This window comes from Leptonychotes weddellii, chromosome 15 (assembly GCF_054177405.1).
Source record: "Leptonychotes weddellii isolate Sample4059 chromosome 15, ASM5417740v2, whole genome shotgun sequence".
NCBI lineage: Eukaryota > Metazoa > Chordata > Mammalia > Carnivora > Phocidae > Leptonychotes > Leptonychotes weddellii.
In genome coordinates this window covers 12,522,549-12,542,729 of record NC_138383.1, presented here as the reverse complement: position 1 = coordinate 12,542,729, position 20,181 = coordinate 12,522,549, and the positions used below count along the sequence as shown (strand labels likewise).

Sequence of the window (20,181 nt, the reverse complement as noted above, 5' to 3'; positions counted from 1 at the left end):
GCTTGCCCATATTCAAAAAGGAGAATGTTACCCATTATGGATTTTTCATGGAAGGTTGACAGTTGGTGGTATGCACATTGCTTGAGTGGGATATAGTAAGAGCTTTGCCAAAGAACTTTTCTAGAAGAACCATTCTGAAAAGAGGAGAGATGGTAGATATATATATTCCACCAAATCTCCATATTATATGGAAGTTGTGGTCGTTCTTAAATATGGTCTAAGATGCTCTGAGATATGTTTTCTGGTGTTAGAATCTCAAGCACCTTTGAGGCAAATATTGAGAACACCACAAGGAATTGAAAAATATTATTGAAACTCAGGTAGACACCTCTGAAGGTGTTTCCCACAGTAAATATCAGAGATAAAGGTAGGATCTAAGCTCTTTTGTTGTAATTTAGGGCACACATTTGAATCTAACACTAGTGCCCTCCCAATGAGTGCCCAAACTCAATAGGTGTATTTGGAATTTGAGGTCAAGCAAACACTTGTGACTTAATTTAACAGGATGGAGAAGGGGGAGAAAAGTCTTGGACTGAGGAGGTTTTCTTAAATTTTTATTTTATTTTTTAAATTTTATTTTTAGGTAATCTCTACACCCAACGTGGGGCTCGAACTCACAACCCTGAGATCAAGAGTTGCATACTCCATGGACTCAGCAAGCCAGGCACCCCTTGAGCCGAGGAGTTTTAGACGGGTGGGCAGAGTACAGTGCCCACAGAACCCAACAATCTTCAGGAAGAGTTTGGGCAACTTGTTGTCACTAAGGGTCCAAGTTGAAGTCAGAGCAGTGACCAGAGCTCTGGAAAAGTAAGTTCTGGCAGGTGAAAAAATAAACAACCTGGGAGGGGTCAGGCACTGGAAGTGGTTTTCAGTTGTTGGGCCAGGGATCAGATGTGGCCAGAAATCACTGACACTTCCTCTCCCTTGTCTCCCTGTGTCAGACTGCAATTATACATTTATTTGTATGCCTATGTAAGTATAATATATCCTTTCCAATAAACTATAAGGTGAGAGGCCAGATTTATTTTTGCTCACTCTTGTGTCCTCTGTGCCTCTTCTAGCATCTGGTGCATGATGAAAGCACTGTGAAGGGAGAAAAGAAAGGAGGTAAAGGAAGAAGGAGAAAGGAAGAGAGGGAGGGAGGGAGGAAGGAAGGAAAAAGATGAAAGCTAGTACTAGATTATAGAATAAGTTATATTAGGACCAGAGTGAGGAATGAAGACTCAAGCGGAGATTGGTCCTATGAACTAGTTCACAGGGAGGGCAGGAAGGTGACGCAGGGTGATGATAAAATACCCACATCAGCCTGGGAAGAAGGTGACAGTATTTTGTCCCAATATGTTGGGGCTGATGAGGTTTGAGGCTGTTCAAACAAATTCTATCGCTGAGGTGGCTCAGTTGGTGAAGGGTTGGACTCTTGATTTCAGCTTAAGTCATGATCTCAGGGTCGTTGGATTGAGCCCCACATCAGGCTCCTCGATGAGTGTGGAACCTGCTTGGGATTCTGTCTCTCTCCCTCTCCCTCTGCCCCTCCCCACTCGTGTGTTCTCTCTCTCTCTCAAAATAAAATAAAATCTTAAAAAAAAAACAAAACCCAACAACCCAAAACATATTCTACCCCTAAACTCTATTAGGTCTGGCAAATGGGGCAGCATGGAGGTGGGTACAGGTGAGCTTCTTTGTGTAATTGCTGCCTCAGGGAAATGTCAAGTGGGTCTGGGCTAAGACCCTGTTCAACTTGTGGGGATTGTTCCCCTCCACCCTGAAGTCCCCAACTTCTTTGTAAGCTTAGCATGAGTAAGTATAAGGGTGTGTGTAGACTAAAGACAATTAGTGCAACTAAGCCCCTCCTTCTCAATCAGCTCTCCAAATAAATTGGTTCTATTCTTTTTTAAAAAAATATTTTATTTATTTATTTGTCAGAGAGAGAGAGAGAGCACAAGCAGGGGGAGTGGCAGGCAGAGGGAGAAGCAGGCTCCTCGCTGAGCAGGGAGCCCAATGCGGGACTCGATCCCAGGACCCTGGGATCATGACCTGAGCTGAAGGCAGACGCTTAACCGACTGAGCCACCCAGGCATTCCAACTGGTTCTATTCTTAAACGTCTAGTTAGACTACATTTTTGGGTATAAATATAGATCTATAAATTGCTCAAATTTTGTCTTAGTTATAGAATAGGAAAGAAACAAGACAGTCGGTGCCATTGATACGAACATCTCCATTTCTTTGCTAAACTTTTTACTTATTTATTTATTTATTTATTGGTTGTCTTCATGGCAAATGTTAGCCATACCTAGTTTTTTAAATCTAAATTTTAGTTTGGAATTTTATTTGAAAATAAGGAGAATGACAACTTATATTTAGAACTTTGTACTTTATTGCAGTGTTTTCATATCAAGAAATTATTTTTTATGGAACTAAACTGGATTTAATTCCAATAGAATTAAATTCATGATCTCAAAAAAAGTGATTTCTTCCCTGAAGTACATCTAATTCATATCTATAAATGTTATTAAAAATATACACAACCAGGGGCGCCTGCGTGGCTCAGTCATTAAGCATCTGCCTTCGGATCTGGTCGTGATCCCAGGGTCCTGGGATTGAGTCCCGCATCGGGCTCCCTGATCAGCAGGGAGCTTGCTTCTCCCTCTCCCCTCCCCCTGCTTGTGTTCCTTCTCTTGCTGTCTCTCTCTCTCTGTGTGTCAAATAAATAAATAAATAAAATCTTTAAAAAATATATATACACACACAGAAGGAATCCCCCAAATCTGGAAGAGGCTAATTTGAGAGTTGATTGTTTTGAACTCAGACCATATTTCCTCATGCTGTGTAGGATAACCAGGTTCTCCCTTGGTCCAGGAGACCTACTCAGTGCAGCCAAAGGACCATCAACATCTCTTTATCCATGTTAGCACTGGAAATGCCAGTGGTCATGGTTCAAAAGGAAACATTTTAGAGTTCCGGCATGGGATGTCAGGAAGACATTGTTATCTGCTGGAATCTAGATAAGGGGAGGTGGCATGCACCATCTTCATGGGGGCTGGTAAGGGAAATGAACTTCAGGCGAGGTGTTGGGGACCCAGTGTCAGGCATTATGGTGGCTGGGTCCGGGGTTGCGGAGCCATTTTGTGCACAGGTCATTAATAACTCAGATGTTTGAGCTGCCACCACCTTTTGGAAGCAAGTAAAATAACAAATGCTTCAGAATGGAAGAGAAGAGAATACCATGTGAAATCTTGGCTTCTAGTGCTCCCTTTGGAAAGAAAGACTCTCAGATTGTCTCCTCCAGAGACTTTGAGATTGTCTACTTTTTTTTTTTTTTTAAGATTTTATTTATTTATTTGAGAGAGAGACAGAGATAGCAGGAGCCGGGAGGAGAGGGAGAAGCAGGCTCCCTGCTGAGCAGGGAGCCCAATGCAGGGCTCAATCCCAGCACTCTGGGATCATGACCTGAACTGAAGGCAGACGCTCAACCAACTGAGCCACCTAGGCGCCCCCAGAGATAGTCTACTTTTTAATCCACCATTGTTTGGTTTTCATTTGAAGAATCAAGAAAGATTCAGTGGGGAGAGGAAAAGAGGAACTCACCAAAAACACTTAAAATAATTGATTCATATTTGGATCCAGATCTGAAGAGGCTCATGCGTAAGATATGTACGCTTCTTTGAGTACACTTGTTTTAATTTTACTTAAAAGGAATCACTGAAGAGTTTCAGCTGAGGCGGTGGCATGGCTTAGCAAATCCAATTAACAAAACGTTGATTTTTCTAGTCAGACTTCTGTGTATTAATCAGATCTGTCTCAAAAGCCATTCATCAGGTTGGGGAGGGTGTCTTATTATGCGAAAAAGCTTTCTCATTTAGATGTAAATTAGACCTAGCATATCAGGAAAAAAGAAAGTTTCTGACATGTTTATATTCTGACAGTACAAGGTCATGTTGCTCAAAAGAATCTGGATATACATACTACTGACCCCTGGATAATATGAATTAGCCAGTGTTTTTTTTTTTAATGACCCAAGCACCCTCATTTAATTATCTTTATAGGAGTAAAACATCATTATTTTACAACCTGCATGCATAAAAATAGAGTAGGTTTTGCAGGTCTGACTTCATCTCCGCAGTTCTTTTCCAGCAGAAACATATTTCACGTTATTCTTGAAATATCATTATTTCTACCTGGGGTATTATTAATATTTGTTGGAATCCTAGCAAGGAATCGAAAAGGTGCATTTCTTATATTTGTTTCCTCTGGCAAACTTGTTTCTAGAATGGACATTTTAATGTACTTTTTAACTGCTTTTAGTTACCTACTGTGTCTGAAAGGAAAAGACTCACTCAAAATAAACTCAAAATAAAAGCTTTATGTAATCATGGAGTTCAAGGGACTGGCAATGCTCTCAGTTTTTCTCATGAGCTCCCTGCTGTTTCTCACAGAGATTCTGTTTCAACTTGCCTGTACCCTCTTTTTGTTTTTCTAGTGATTCTTCAGCAGCAACTTCCACCACCAACTGCCAGTCTTATTTTTTCATACTTGCCATTGAGATAGAATATATGCCACCTGTTATTACTGCTGTCGTTAAACTTGAAGGAATGAAGGCTCGGAAAGATTTAGTTGCCCAACATCACATAGCATTAGAAAACATTTGTTTCTATGGTTATCAGCTTAGCAGATTTTTCTACCATAATATATGCCTTTAAAAATGTCTGATACAGGGGTGCCTGGGTGGCTCAGTCGTTAAGCGTCTGCCTTCGGCTCAGGTCATGATCCTGGGGTCCTGGGATCGAGCCCCGCATCGGGCTCCCTGCTCAGCGGGAAGCCCGCTTCTCCCTCTCCCACTCCCCCTGCTTGTGTTCCCTCTCTCGCTGTCTCTCTCTGTCAAATAAACAAATAAAATCTTAAAAAAAAAAAGTCTGATACATGCAATTAACATAAATGGACCTTGAAAACATTACGCTAAGTGATATAAGCCAGACACAAAAGGGACAAATATTGTATGATTCCATTTATATGAAGTGACCAGAATAGGCAAATTCATAGAGGCTGGAAAGGAAACTAGAGGCTACCAGGGGCTGGAGGGAGCAAAGGACAGGGATTACTGCTTGATGGGTAGAGTTTCTGTTTGGGATGATGAACATGAACCATTTCTGGAAGTGGACGGTGGTGATAGTTGCATTCACAAGTATATTGTGAATATACTTAACACCACTGACGTGTATACTTAAAAATGGTTAAAATGGTGAATTTTATGTTATGTGTATTTTGCCACAATTTAAAAATAGCCAAAAAATGTTTGAAAGCAGTGAGGAGTATGTTATAGTGAAAAAAACATGAGATGGCTCTTTGCCTTAGTGAAATACTTTCTTTGTTTTTAAAAGTAAAGTGTTTTTGGGAGGCAGAGCCAGGGGCTGTGTCTATGAAGGGGCAGGACGAGAGGATCCTCTAGTGATGGAGCAGTTCTGTAGCTTGTATACGGTGGTGACTGAATGAAGCTGCACAGCTGATAACATTGCATAGAACCACACACACACACAGGAGCGCCTGGGTGGCTCAGTTGGTTAAGGTCTGCCTTCGGCTCAGGTCATGATCTCAGGGTCCTGGGATGGAGCCCTCTTGGTCGTAGGGCTCCCTGCTCAGCAGAGAGTCTGCTTCTCCCTCTGCCCCTCCCCCCAGCTCGTGCTCTCTCAATCTCAAATAAAATAAAAATTTAAAAAATCTTTAAAAACAAACTGCAGGGGCGCCTGGGTGGCTCAGTTGGTTAAGCGACTGCCTTCGGCTCAGGTCATGATCCTGGAGTCCTGGGATCGAGTCCCACGTCGGGCTCCCTGCTCAGCAGGGAGTCTGCCTCTCTCTCTGACCCTCCCCCCTCTCATGCTCTCTATCTCATTCTCTCTCAAATAAATAAATAAAATCTTTAAAAAAAAAAAAACTGCACACATGCGTGCGCGCACACACACACACACTAGTGCATGCAGAATTGGTGAAATCTGAATCAGTTTTATGGATTGTATCAATTTCTTGGTTGTCATATTGAAGGATATTATACCAAATGTTATCATTGGGGGAGGCCAGGTTAAGGGTATACCAGGACATCCATATACATTTTTTTTTTTAAAGATTTTATTTATTTATTTGACAGAGAGAGACGCAACGAGAGAGGGAACACAAGCAGGGGAAGTGGGAGAGGGAGAAGCAGGCCTCCCGCGGAGCAGGGAGCCCGATGGCGGGACTCGATCCCAGGACCCTGGGATCATGACCCGAGCCGAAGGCAAATGCTTAACGACTGAGCCACCCAGGCGCCCCTCCATATACATTTCTTTGTAACTTCCTGTGCATCCACAATTATTTCAAAATAAAAAGTTAACACAAACACACAACACCGACAACCAAAAAGTAAAGACTGCAGTCAGATTGGAAACTAACTTGAGGGTAGATTTTATACCATGTCCTTGTTATGCATGAGGAAGGACCATTCTTCTTGAGAATTCTCTATTCTCCAGGAAGGCTCTCACGTGGCTTCAGTAACAGAGGATGATGCACAGTTACTGTCCTTTTTTGGAGCACGTATGCAATTTGTCATCACATTCTTTCCAAGAAGTTACATGAAAGACTTAAAAAAGATTCTGCTTTGTCCTTACCAAGGTTCTATTAGAATCAGGAAATTGTTGATTTCAAAATAACAGCGAGCTTGAGTTTTTACTTTCATTCTGTCTTGGTTAAAAACAAAACAAAACAAAACAAAAAACACGAAAAATCTTGTTGGCATGTACATGGTGGTTTTCAGGAAATCCTCAAGTAAAGATGCATTCAATGTTTGTTATCACTGAAAGCGTGAAAACAAAATGACAGGGAATTGATGTTTATTTATTTGATTAAATGCAGTTCCTTATGTGTTTGTTTCTGTGGGAGCCAGTCAACGTCTCTGCAGCAGTAGGCCAGTAAAGGTACTGAGCATCTAAATAAATCAGAGAACTTTGTCTTCAGTTTGCCCTTCATCACATGAACACCCAAAAAGAGAGTATTAATACATTAAACCAGCAAAGGATTTATATGGGAACTGGACGCTAGCAATTGCTTAACAAGTTGAGAATAATAAACTTTTAAAACTGTAAATACTTGTTTAAAGAGACAAATGTTCTCACTCATATGTTGTCAGTAGAATTGTAAATTGGTACATTTTTCTTTGGAGGAGATGTTGGCAGTAAATACTCCAAGTCATAAAACTATTCATATCCTTTGACCCAGTAATTCAATTTCTGGGAATTTACCCAAAACAAATAATTAAAAAGAAGACAAACTATGTTATAAAGATGTTCCTAACAACACTCTATATAATAACAAAATCCAGAAAATAACCTCAGTGCCAAATACTAAAGGAATGTTTAAGTAAATTACGGATTTCCAACCTAGGGGAATATTACATAGCTACGAAAACTGATAAACAAACTATGTACCAAATGTAAAGGTGCTTGTAGAACAATTCAAAATCCTCACAGCATTTTGAAGGTCTGCATTTATGAATTATCTTCCACAGAAGAAAGAGCAAATTCTAAAGCACTTAATGAAGGTGGAAAGAAAACTCATGTCCTTGGGTCTATAGGATAGATTTTAACAAAACGCAAGTAAGTAGAGTAAGTCCAAGATGTGTGGGAAAATTCAAACTTGTAGAAGTATTTCTCGATTTTTAATTATGTCCTGAGAAGAGGCACAACACACATTAGGACTGACAACTGGATTTTAACGATTGTGCATAGAGGGCAGCAAGCTATCTTTGGAATGCTCTGGATGTAATCACTAGTGCGCTTAAGATCACAAAATGATTCTCAAGGGTTGCTAACGAGCAGCAAACTGCCAGCATCTTGCATGTAGAATCCCTTAGGAGCAGGAAAGTTATTTGGGAAGATTAAAATTTTTAAAAAATCACAAAGGTCCAGATTTGGCTGCCCTCAAATACCCTCCAGTGACAGAGTGGCCAAATCTCCCTTCGGTAAGCTAAAGGGAGGGAAATGATGATCTCCAGTCTTTTGTGTCTGCCTTCAGGGCAGATAGTTGGTAATTCTAGTTAAGCATAATCATTCCCTAAATTCCAGGTGTTTAATTCAGCTCAGTAATGTTGCTGTACTGAATGGCCACATTCGGTAGGATTTGAAGCCGTGTCCACTTTCTTTGGCTACATCTTACCTTGAGTCCTCCCTGCTGGGCAGAGCAAGAGCATTAAGGCAAAGTACCAGACTGTTTCCAATTTTCCCAGGAGCAGAAGTAGTTAAATGTTTGGACTTGAATGGGATCTCCTACTAGGTTGCATGTTACAGAAAGGAGGAACTTATGAGAGCGTGGAATCTTAGAGGGCTAAAAATTAAGCGGAGAAAGTCAGTATAACAAACTTGAAACCAAGGCTTGCTTGGGTGAACCACAGGGAGTTAAACACACACACACACACACACACACACGTACATCTGCACACAGGTTGATTGTTGTTCCAAAGCCATCAAAGCTTCAGGTTCGAGAGGAACATTTTCATAGAGGGGTATGTCAGAAGAGGGCTTGGAGGAAGGATACGTGATTTATCCCGAACTTGAGAGGCTAAGGTACAGCTGAAGGTTGGAGGCAAAAAACCCTAAGTGGAATATACTGAAGACAACAGGGAATTTTAGAAAAGAATGTGGGCGTTTGGAAGTCTAAGAGTGATACTCAAATAAGAAACACTATGATTAAAAACAGTACTAGTACGCTGGTAAACTACAAACATCTATATACTTACCATTAAGCATCCAAATGTTGCATGTTTTAGTTCACTGGCTCAGTTACACGATTTCAGGCAAGTTTTCAGTGTAGAAAGCCTCGTTATGGTGCACTGTTACATGAATCAGAGGTGAATGCACGGGATATGGATGTTGACATTAGCTTCAGGTTTGAAGAGGAGAACATAGAGTGGGAGGCGTGTAGCAGAAGACTACGGGACAAGGGGCAGTAAAGCATTGCTGTCCTCACACTCCCCATCCCCAGAGGACCCTTCTATGAACAATAGGAGCTTCTTGAGATGGAGAAACTACATTGGAATGATTGCAGCTCACCTTAGACTGGTCCCCCCTACAATGGAGACAATCTAGTGACCTGTTGGGGTGGTGTTCCTATGGTTTCCCTTGGGGAGATTTTTCTTGGTTGTCATTCAGACTATAGCCTTACATTTGACAAGGGGCCAGCCTTTTTTGCATATGAGACCCCTAGACCTGGGTCTAAGTACCAGCTGTTAGCTTCTTCCTTGACACCTTCTTTCCCATCAATCCACAAGTTCACAATTGCCAACTTTCCCTAGAGAATGGCTGAGAAAGAGAGAGAAGGAAGCTACGCTTGGAAAGAAGATTGCTTTGTAGTTTATTTACACCAGAATGTAAGAAAAAGTAAGCTATTAACAATAATAAATAACTGGGGGAAAAAAACACAGAACATAAAACAGAACATAAAATGACACAGAAGGATGGCATGTGTGAGGATCAACTCGTTTGCTTTGCTTGTAGTCTATAACACTGTGCATTCCAAAACTCGGTCCTTCCGCAGTGGCAGTGGTATTTTGACTCAATATATGTAACTAATCAAGATCCCAGCTTGAAATGTAAACCCTAAAAGTGACACTTTGAAGCTACATTTAAGCAGCACAGGCATTAGCAACAACTCAAAGAATCTCTTCTTGGTGATACATAGAAACTGAAGGGAGACTTGCAATTCAACAGACATGCTTTCAATTTTAAGCAAAAACATTGAGAGGTTTATCCTAAAGCACTTGTTAACAACAAAAGTATAATTAATAACGGCATCTGAAAAGTTCTTAGCATATTCACATTCCCTTATTGCACTAACTTCTAAAAAGCTTAAACACTTCTATTTCAAATGCAGATTGTTTTGAAGGTAGAACCTGGAAGAACACGGTACGTGTTGCCTCCCCATGTCAACCCTGTGCTCTTGAGTTACACTTCAGTTTCAGTAAGGATGAATAGTTTTAAATGATCTATTTATTGATCAACTGCAGTCACTAAACAGACCTTTTTTTTTTTTTGATTTCAAGCATTATGGCTCCGATGGCAGGTTGTCTGTCACCTAGCCTACTGAGTCAGATGATCAGAAAGAGACTAAAACTATTCAGACAATTGTTCTCTATTGGATTATCTGAGCACGCACTGTATGTGACTACGTTATAGTCTGGCCCTTGTGAAAAGTAAAATTCCTATTGACCGAAGTCAGCCCAGTGACCTTGTTGTTTCTGAGCCACGACGAGATGCGAAATTAAGCAAAACTGAAAAATCCACATACATACATTAGCCTTGAAATTTTCACAGAAAAATGACTTCCTGAGAAGCGTCACAATCTTTTCTCTTAGGCCACTGTTTATTACAGTATCTTGAAAGAAAACCACATATTTCTTTTGGAGGTCTCGTGTTTTTTACGTGTCTGTGTTCATTATACACCTACAACTGTGCTCCTTAGAGATTTATTTTCACAATCCAAAACACGCCTAATAAGTACTCCCAAATTAAAACCATTTCCCCCCCACATACAGATGCAAACCCAAAGCAGAAGGTTTATAAATGAGTTCACCAATGAACTCCTATTGTTTTGGTTATCATGGTGTTAACTGAAAAAAATGTCACAGACTTCTTTGTTATGCTTTTCCTTTGCTTTGTTTTATTTCAGCCCAATAGTAGGAAAATGAAATGGTCTCCAGAGCTCACCTCAGATAAAGTTTATGCAGTAAAATCACCGAGACCTTCTTATCCTGGGAAAGCACAGCCAAGCAACGATGCTGTATTACAGTCAACGAAAAACATGAGGGCATTTCGGAATTTGAAATCCATCCAAAGTAATGACATTTATGGTCACTTTGATGGTCTCCACTAACACCAGAGATGAAGATGAGATGAACATTATGTGTTATTCTATGGATTATTTATTTTAATTTGGCTACCAGAGACTTAAAACTGGTGGTGTCTGATTCACTATGCCATACATATACACACACACACACACACACACGCACACACACGCACACACACACACACACACATATATATACACACAGGTATAATACAATTTTGGTGAACAAAGCTGAAGATTTCCACATTGCAGACAGAGGCACTGAGTTAAAGATTCTATTTTTCCCCAAACATGCTTAATGAATTCAAGTCTCTGTTTTTCTTCTTCTAAGTTTCATCATGCAACCATTTAATTTCCATCCTTATAGGAATTATTAATGTTCTATATACACATTCATCGCAGGCTTGTATCCCACAATAAACAAACTCATGTATGGAGAATATGAAATGACACTTGAAAATCAAGAGAGATAAAATTTTGAAGTCATTTATGCCGTGTGATGACTGGATTAAATATTCAAAGCAGCTAAGAGAGTATCTGCACCCCCCACCCCATTTAAATGCACACAACCACATGTGGACAGAAAAAACTGAACATACTTTAAGAGCACACGCATATGTTGGCTAAGAATCACACTATCATCTGCAGCTTTGAAATTGATGTCTGTGGTACTGAACTGGCTACAAGAGAAAGAAAACTCAGAAGGAAATCAGAAATTAGCTTTCTAAAGCATACAGCATCGTTGACCTCGATAGCAGAAGCTACTTTACAAAAAGAAAAACGGCAATGGTGTTAATGGGAAAACTAGGTGCCAGATGTGTTTACAACCTGCACAAAATAAATCTGTTCTATGCAAAAATAATGATCCCACCCCATCCTGATTTCAACTGGCAAACGGTAAGCAAATACGCATACTACATCAGTGTCTCCTGAAAGTAGAATTTTGTGTTCTAAGGCCAACATTCTCTTTAAGTACTACTCTGTGGGGAGGGGACCATTGAGAAGTCCAAGGGGTCTGAGAAGATGAAGATTTCCCACAAGCAGAAATCATGCTACGGTACCATGCAAGGATCTCTTACTACAATGCTGTCGTTCTTAGGGAAGAGATGCACTGTCCATCTAAACTATTTGCAACTGGTTTCCTTTGAGTTCTGGGTTTATTAAGCGAAATGTCAACCTGTAGATAAAGAAATGATCTTGACAGTCTGACGTATGACTGAGAATACTCGGTGCTGGGTTCGTGGGACCAGCGCCTGCACCACGGTAGAGTTTATCGATTTGAAAGACGCTACGTAGCATGTGCTGAGCACTGAGAGAGAGAAGCAGGCAGGGTCCACTGGCTGAGAGGCTGTGTGGGAAGGAGGACATACTCCTTGGTTTATGTTGTTTCCTTTGGAATCTGTGTTTTGGGAAGGTCCCTTTCCTGAGGTTGGAGGTTATGGTCAGGAAGGCTAGCTGGGGCCTCGGAGTTGCCCAACTACCTTGTTGTCTTCCTCTCTTGGAGGACAAAAAGTAAATGCTAGATTCTGCTTGCCCTTCCTTCTGCGTTCCAAGGCAGTGAGGCGCGATGGTGGCATAGTTTTCTCTTTAGATCAAAGGAGAGTTCGTTTTCTGCCACTTGGGTTGAATGATCTTGCTTCCCGTCAACCTGGATTCTAATCTTGCATTACCACCACTTGCAGGAAAGAAAGCTAGACAGAGGGGCATCTTTTCCTGCTCTTCCTTCTTACTCTACAAATAGGAGTCAGCAATTTTGCTCATTCTCTCTTCCCACTCGACAGTCTTTACTCCACTTCTGCGACATTCCCAATATTTGGGTTTCAAGTAAGGGCAAGAGAATGACAGTCTTTTTTAAGGTCCGGTGATGGGCAATCTGTTCCAGGGAAATCTGGATGTTATTAAAAGTAAAAGCAGGAGGGGGATGGGAGACAGTTCTCTTTCAGGGTTCCCAAACCAGACATTCTGACAGTGTTAAAAGTCCTATGAGCTTAGTCTACCCTTGAACTTCTTTGAATGGGCAAATAGTCAACGAATTCTACTCAATTAATTGCAAATACTGAGACTCTTAATGGATGATGGACGTTAACAGTTCAAGGTTTGTTGGTACCTGTAGAGAAAAATGATGTTTGCCTCACCTGGGCCTCTTGGTTTCTAAACCAAACCATCCCCAAATCAGTCAGTCATGGTCACATTCATCCATGCAATTCTGAAAGATTTCTGAGGCCACAAGGGCACAAAGGGGAAAGTTATTAAAAGACAGAAACAAGTGGAGTCTTTATTAAATTCTGTGAAAGGTATAAATAGGTTATCATTAATTGCACTTGGAGCCACCATAGGTTGATAATTAAAATTTCCAAAAAATTTAAAGAGTTAATTAGGCCCCAAATCCTGAGTCAGACTAACCAAAATAAGAATCTCAGTTAACTACTAGTATTCAAGTATCGGTGATGAACAGTTTGAAATTTAACAATTACGTATGTTACGCCTGAGAGTATTTTTGAGAATTTCAGGTTTGATGAGAGGAGATTGACTTCGCTATTTTACCACACCTTCTAACGCAGGGGCACAACGTTTTCATTTATTTACTCTTGAAGTCCACACCGACCTCATCAAACACTCAACAACAAGGCTTCCTCCCTGGCTTCCAGCTGTGGCTACAGCGGATTCCTTCTGTCCTTTGCAAGTCTTACAATTTACATCTAGCAGGATGCTGTGTGGCATACTTAGGGAATCCTATTATATGGGAAGGTACTTGACCACATGCACACTCAGAGATCGAAGGAACATGTTTGAGGGACAAAGCAGTCTTTTTCTATATTAGAAGATTCTTTAAAAAAAAAAAAACCCAAATGAAAATATAAAACCCCATGAAATACTCATAGGAAGTTACTCTAATTTGGGCCGACATGGCTTATCTGAAGAGTGTATGCCAGGTAAATTCAGGGTGGCTCTTTTCTCAGGGTCTGGAAGCGTGAGAGTTTCTGGGGCTGACTTCTTCCGGGGTCGATCTTTGGGCACAGACAGAAATTCTGGGGCGTCGGTGGAGAGAGGGGTGGATGGAGCACTAGAAGGGGCACTGCGGACTGAGGAAGGCAGCAGGGGAATACTCGAGATAGAAATTGCAGGTGGGAAAACGCCAATTTTCCTGTTGGTGGCTTCCTGAGTGGCTCGTTCAAATTCTCGGACTTCATCCATTGTCATGTCTTCAAAGAAAAAAAAAATAGAAAGAAAAATGACCAGTTATTTAGGAGAGATGCAAATGGATTTACCTCCATGCCTGATTTTAAGGGAACTACAGGAATCCTAGCATAAAGAGGCCTGTCCAGACTATAAACCCAAATTATCACTGAAATGCTAAACCCTGATTTTTTTTTTTTTTTTTTACTAAGGCGTAAACCTCTGAAAAATAATATTCCTTTATGAATATCCATCCAAGATTTTCCAAAGCACTCTTCAGGAAGTAGTGTAAGTATTCCGAATAAGGACGGGTCAGGAGAGTACAGAACCAGACGAGGGAAGTATCTGGGTGTATGTGTGTATGCGTGTGTGTGTGTGTGAGCTGTTGGCATGGTGTGATATATGGAGCTATTATTAGACCTAGTCATCTTTTCTATAAAGGAAGTCCAGTTCAAGCAATCGATGGCCCAGAAATGATACATACTATTACCTATTTTAGGGCATGCAATTACAAGTACACCTTTATAGGAGAAATAGGCAAATCATCAGAATTTCTTCTTATTCAATAAATATACTTTTTGCATTCTGGGGGTTACTGGTTTCCTGACTGTGTACCCATCCTGAGATTGTTTAAATGCTGTTTTAATTAATTCGGCTTAAAAAACAAAGAAGATAGGGCACGTGGGTGGCTCAGTTGTTAAGCAACTGCCTTCGGCTCAGGTCATGGTCCCAGGGTCCTGGGATCGAGTCCCGTATCGGGCTCTCTGCTCCGCGGGAGGCCTGCTTCTCCCTCTCCCACTCCCCCTTGCTTGTGTTCCCTCTCTCACTGTGTCTCTCTCTGTCAAATAAATAAATAAAATCTTTAAAAAAAAAAAAAAAACAAAGAAGATAATGACAACAACCACAAACCCTGCTAATTATCCCAAAGCCAAGAAAAATAAAACCATTTTTTCAAGGAAACATAAAAAAAAAGCATTATTTGGCATTCAGGAAACAAATTCAGGGATGCCTCATTAAGAGGAATTGTCAGGTGATGTAGATTTTCTAAATACCTAAAATGTTTTTATTACGTGAGAAAGTAAAAAATATATATATATATATTTTAAATGTAAATCTCTCCCTAACTTCTTAATTTATTTTTAAAAAAGATTTTATTTTTAAGTAATGTCTACACCCAATGTGGGGCTTGAATTCATGACCCGGAGATCAAGAGTCTCACACTCTTCCGACTGAACCAGCGAGGCCCCCACCAATATATTGAACGTATTATATACACTTGCTACCATTTAGACATAATATATTGAAAATATATTAACACTGTAATGACTTCTCTATCAGGGCTTATTTGGTTTTCTGTAGTTTGAGATCTCTCTTTCTCAGAAACTCTATTACTATACTGTCATTACTATTGTTATGGTTCTTATTAATTACTCTCTGGCTAGCCCTGGTATCCTTTGTCTTTTTTACTTGCTGGTAACAGAGAAAACAGGTAACTGGGCTTATTGGAAAAGCACTGAGTGAAAGCCTAAGGGCTTGTCCTTGAGTAAAAGGGGAAATCTGCTGCCCATGGATTTTCTACATGAATTTTAGCTTCCCACAGACCCATTTTTCATTCTTGTCCTCTCCCATGAACCTAGTGGTGGAAGCTTCATTAGATGATATTGCATAAGCTAACATGAAACAATATATCCACTTTGGAAATATTAACTATGGAATGAATATTCATAACATGGTATTAATCATTAAGATATATATTATATGTATATGTAGTATATATAAGGTCATATTATAACATGAGCAAGCCAGAAATATTTCTCTTTTTTTAAAAATTTTTTATTTAAATTCAATTTAGTTAACATATAATGTGTTATTAGTTTCACGGGTAGAATTTAGTGATTCATCAGTTGCATATAACACCCAGTGTTCATTACATCAAGTGCCCTCCTTAATGCCCATCACCCAATGACCCCATCTCCCCCAGCCCTCCACCCCCATCTTCCCTCCAGCGACCCTTGGTTTGTTCCCTATAGTTAAGAGTCTCTTATGGTTTGCCTCCTTCTCTGTTTTTATCTTATTTTATTTTTCCTTCCCTTCCCCTATGTTCATCTGTCAGAAATATTTTTCAAAAAACCAAAATCCTTAAGAGGATTTCCTGGAGCAATTGTTAAAATATTATGAAAGGAAAATTTTTTCTTACAAAGGAAATAAAATATGATTGTTTTGATATCATATACAACTTAGAATATAACAAGAAAAATTGTACCTATAAATTTGCCACGTTAAAAAATACTAAGACTATTAAACAAGCTAAGAAATGAGATTAAGTTTTTAAAAAAGAAATATGCACTTCAAAGTAAAATTGAGACTCTCAGAAAAATTTCAGTGAATGGGGTATGTTTCTGCTATAATAAACAAACATCTTTGAAAAATTAGACTTTCTACACAAGTGGTAGAGTATAATGCTCTACTCCACATATCCAGCAGGGGGCAGAAAACATCCAAAATACAGAATTTCGATTTTACATTCCCCGAGTCTCTTAGAAGTTCCCTTCCTTGAAGGCATGGAAACTGCTCAATGGAAAAGGAGACTTAACTTTCTCATTGCCGTGTTCATGGATGTTAATTTTGCATAATTTCAATCCAACGTGTCCCTACTCAGGCTGAGGATTTAAATTTTATTGAGCACCCATGCAGTTTGTTATTTGTGATGGACAGCAACCTCTTGATTTCAACTGTTTTTCATGACGATAGTGAAGAAAGACAATGGAAAAATAAATGATCTCCAATTTGATGGAATTCCAAAGAATAAGGGAAATGTCGTAAGCACTCAAAATAACCACTCTGTGTAACTTCTGAGGAGATAGGCATCTCTTACACTGAAGTCATGGGAAGGACAGTGCATTGCAGCCAGAGAATGCATGGGGCTTTCCCATGGGAGAACCATTCTAGGTACCACTGTCTCCATAGTAAACTGACTTTCTAATGGTAATAAAGGCAGTACGACAGAAAGACCAAACAAAGAGCCTGAAGCTAAAAACCGTAAGAGCTTAGAATGAGAAAAGCCAGGCGCTTAGAATCCTTTGGAATGTGGCATCTCCCCCTTTCCTCTGGCTTCCTTTGTCTGATCACACTTATTCTAAGCAAGCAGCTTTCAGAGGGCGGCTGATGGAGAACTAGAGTCATTCCAAAAAGAAAAGGGAATTTAAAATGATGGACTTCCAAGGACAGTTTCCTTAACGAGTATTTCTAACGTTAGAACAGGGACAGAGGGAGAAGGGAGGTCCTATTGGCAAGAGCCTGTGCACAGAGAGGAACAGCCCAGGTAAGTTGACCCCATAGCCTTCCGCAAATCCAATCACCGCATGCAACACAGGGAGGAAACGTCAGGGCCACCTGAGCCTCAAGGGTAAGCCACATGCACTTGAGCCTTGCAGCGCACCCTCCAAATACGTGCTCTAAAAACTGAACCCAAAACTTCCAAAGTGCAACCAAAAAGATCGTCACAATTCTAAAGCACCCATTTACAACCATAGCCGTTGCTCAATTGTCTTTACCTACATTATCAACTTCCTAAAAATCTAATAGGTACTGTTCTAGGGTGTGGGCTAGCAGACACACGGGCTCAAGCTGATACCCAAAGAGATCACAGTGCTGGCCAAAGATACATACAAATGACTTGATTACATTTTCTCTGTTATCTTAGCTCCTCTTCATTAGCATGAATGATTGAGAGAGAACTATATTTAAAATGCTGGCATGTACCATACAGTCAGCTCTCCATTTCCAGTGTGCCACTAAATAACCCGTGGCTCTCTGAGTCTCATCTTGAGTCCCAGGCTGGATGGGCTACGTGGCCCCGCACATTCCCAGCTCACCGAACCTTCACTGCTCAGCCAGTGTGTGCACAGACTGCAGCCCCGTCTTGAGATTAGCCGAAGCAAAAAGGAAAGGATTGGCCAGAACAGCTATAAGGAGCCACAGAAAGCATTTCAAAGCAAATGTAAAGAAATCTAAAACACCAGATGAGCCACAAGCTGTCCCTTGAATGAATAACTTGAGCATTAACTATATTTTTAAAAGTTACTGTCACGATATTCTAGTTTTCAGATGACACCTGCTTTGTCTCCTCTCTTTCACGGTGCAGGCCATTCACCAGCCACAAATGTTTCCACTCTCCACGTTCTTGGGTTTTATGAGCGGAAAAATAACCCTCAAATCAAGTGGATTTTTTAAGAATCGAAAAATCTAGAAGCAAGAGGTGACACTGTCCAGTTTAGACCCAGCTCAGGTTCTTCACCAACAGCCTCTGGGTGACGACATGTTTTTGTGTGGAATGTTGAGAACTGAACGTCTGCAGTATTTTCAAAGATCAGTTTAAGTGTACGTTTGGTAAAGGGTGGGCAACATGTTTTAAAAATTCTACATACACTTGTTTGGGCATGGCTCTCTATGTCATCCACAGTGGAGGAATGCTGATTGCAAACTTTTATGTTGGTTTGTTCATGCATGTTTTTCTCGTATTCCCGAACATCATCCATTGTCATATCTGCAAAAAGGTCAAGACGTTGGCAACTACTGTTATTAAATGCAAACTTTCAATGGGGAGACTTTAGGGAAAGACGGTAGCAGAAGCCAAAGAGAGGTTTAAAAAAGCAGGAAATTTACTAACTTTATGAAGAGTAAGTCATAAAGTTAGCTAAACCAGCCAAAGGGGGAGTGAGTGCAAGGAAGTTAAGTCGAAACAGTCTTAGAACAGAGAAGAGTGGAAATTATTTAGGGGTGAATCTTGTAAAGTGAGCTAGATGGGTAGAGAGTATTAGCACGTGGGCAGTGCCATAGCCTGAGATCTCCTAAAGCATTCTTAGAAGATCCCGATGGGGACAGGGTCAGGTTTGTTTGCTTTAATACTTACCTGTCAGATACCTTTCAAAATAGATTTGGAGATTTCCTTAAACCAATGCATCCGACAAGAGAAAGGGCACTTTCATTGCTAGTACAGGAGACATGACAGAAGGCAGACACGTGATGTTTACCGGGACCAGGGATATTTGGTTGCAATGCTCACATGGAGCTGTATTTCTGCACAGGATTCATAGTGTCAGAGAGTGCGGGTCTATATCGAACTTCAAGTCTAGTCTAACAGCTTGGAGATGGCTGGCGCTACTTTCACCCACACTGATCTATAAATAAAATGGCACATGACATTATGATTTTGGGCCTGAGTCTGTAGTTTTTCAGCATTTCAGGATAATGATCTCTTCATCCAGTGGTTCCCAACGGGGGACAATTTTGTGACAGTAGGGACCTGTGAGGCCTTGGACTAACCTACCACTGCCCATTCTTAACAGGGAAGTATCGGGTCCAAATTGTCAATGGTGCCAAGGTTGAGAAACCCTGTCTAAATCCAACTGATGAAAAACTGCGTTAAGCAAAGAACCCATCCGTCTTCAGTATATGAAATGCATACAAATAACAATTACACTCACTTGAACTACATCTGCTGTTTTATCCTCCATTCCCTACCCGCTCTTTGGTTACTTGACAACATTCTATCAGCAATTTTCCCAGACTGGCATCCCTCTGGTGCGGTCATGGCGGAATTGAACTTCATGCCTCTCTACAAGGAATGTATGCTTGAATAATTGGTTATTCGACCACCCTGATCACGAATTAGCTTGGTGGGGATTCAGAGCGGGTATTCACGCTGGAAATTTTTCCTTAATATTTCCTGCATCATGTGGTTTGGTGGTCTTTTTATATCAATCCATGTATGTCATGTGAGATTCTCTTCATTTCCACAGGGCACACGTGCCAGAACTTTATGATTCAGTTCAGTGCGGTCTGGGGCCAAGAGGGAGGGCGGCTCTAAATCCAGACCTGGGCTATTTTATTTAGCTGATGATTGCCCCGCCCCCACACCCCAAAACCTTAGATCACAAATGTTGTCCATAAGCAATGTAAGTATCAAGGATGCTAAGCAGCAGTCTAGCCAAGCAAAGAGCATGCTTTTCATCGAGGGAATTGGAAAGCAACAAACACATGCTGCTTTGTAATGAGAACAAATGTATCTTAGTTAACAATAAGAGCATATTCATTCAGTGCAATCACTTTAATTCCAAAGGCTGGTTATCAAAATT

General features: G+C 40.5%; 1 long non-coding RNA gene across 2 annotated transcripts in view; it reads right to left on the bottom strand.

Annotated features, from left to right (window-relative positions):
• Positions 1–20,175, bottom strand: part of LOC145717306 (uncharacterized) — a 65,765-nt gene extending 45,590 nt beyond the window's left edge. Inside the window, exons 1-3 of one of the 2 annotated variants that reach the window (XR_014140435.1) lie at positions 18,472–20,175; positions 8,760–14,070; positions 6,157–6,953 (exon numbers count right to left, since the gene is read on the bottom strand). This is a non-coding gene — a long non-coding RNA (uncharacterized LOC145717306). Of the gene's footprint in view, positions 1–6,156; positions 14,071–18,471 lie in introns of those variants that run through there. The other variant, XR_014140434.1, reaches the window with a different exon arrangement.
• Between the last annotated feature and the right edge of the window lie 6 nt (positions 20,176–20,181).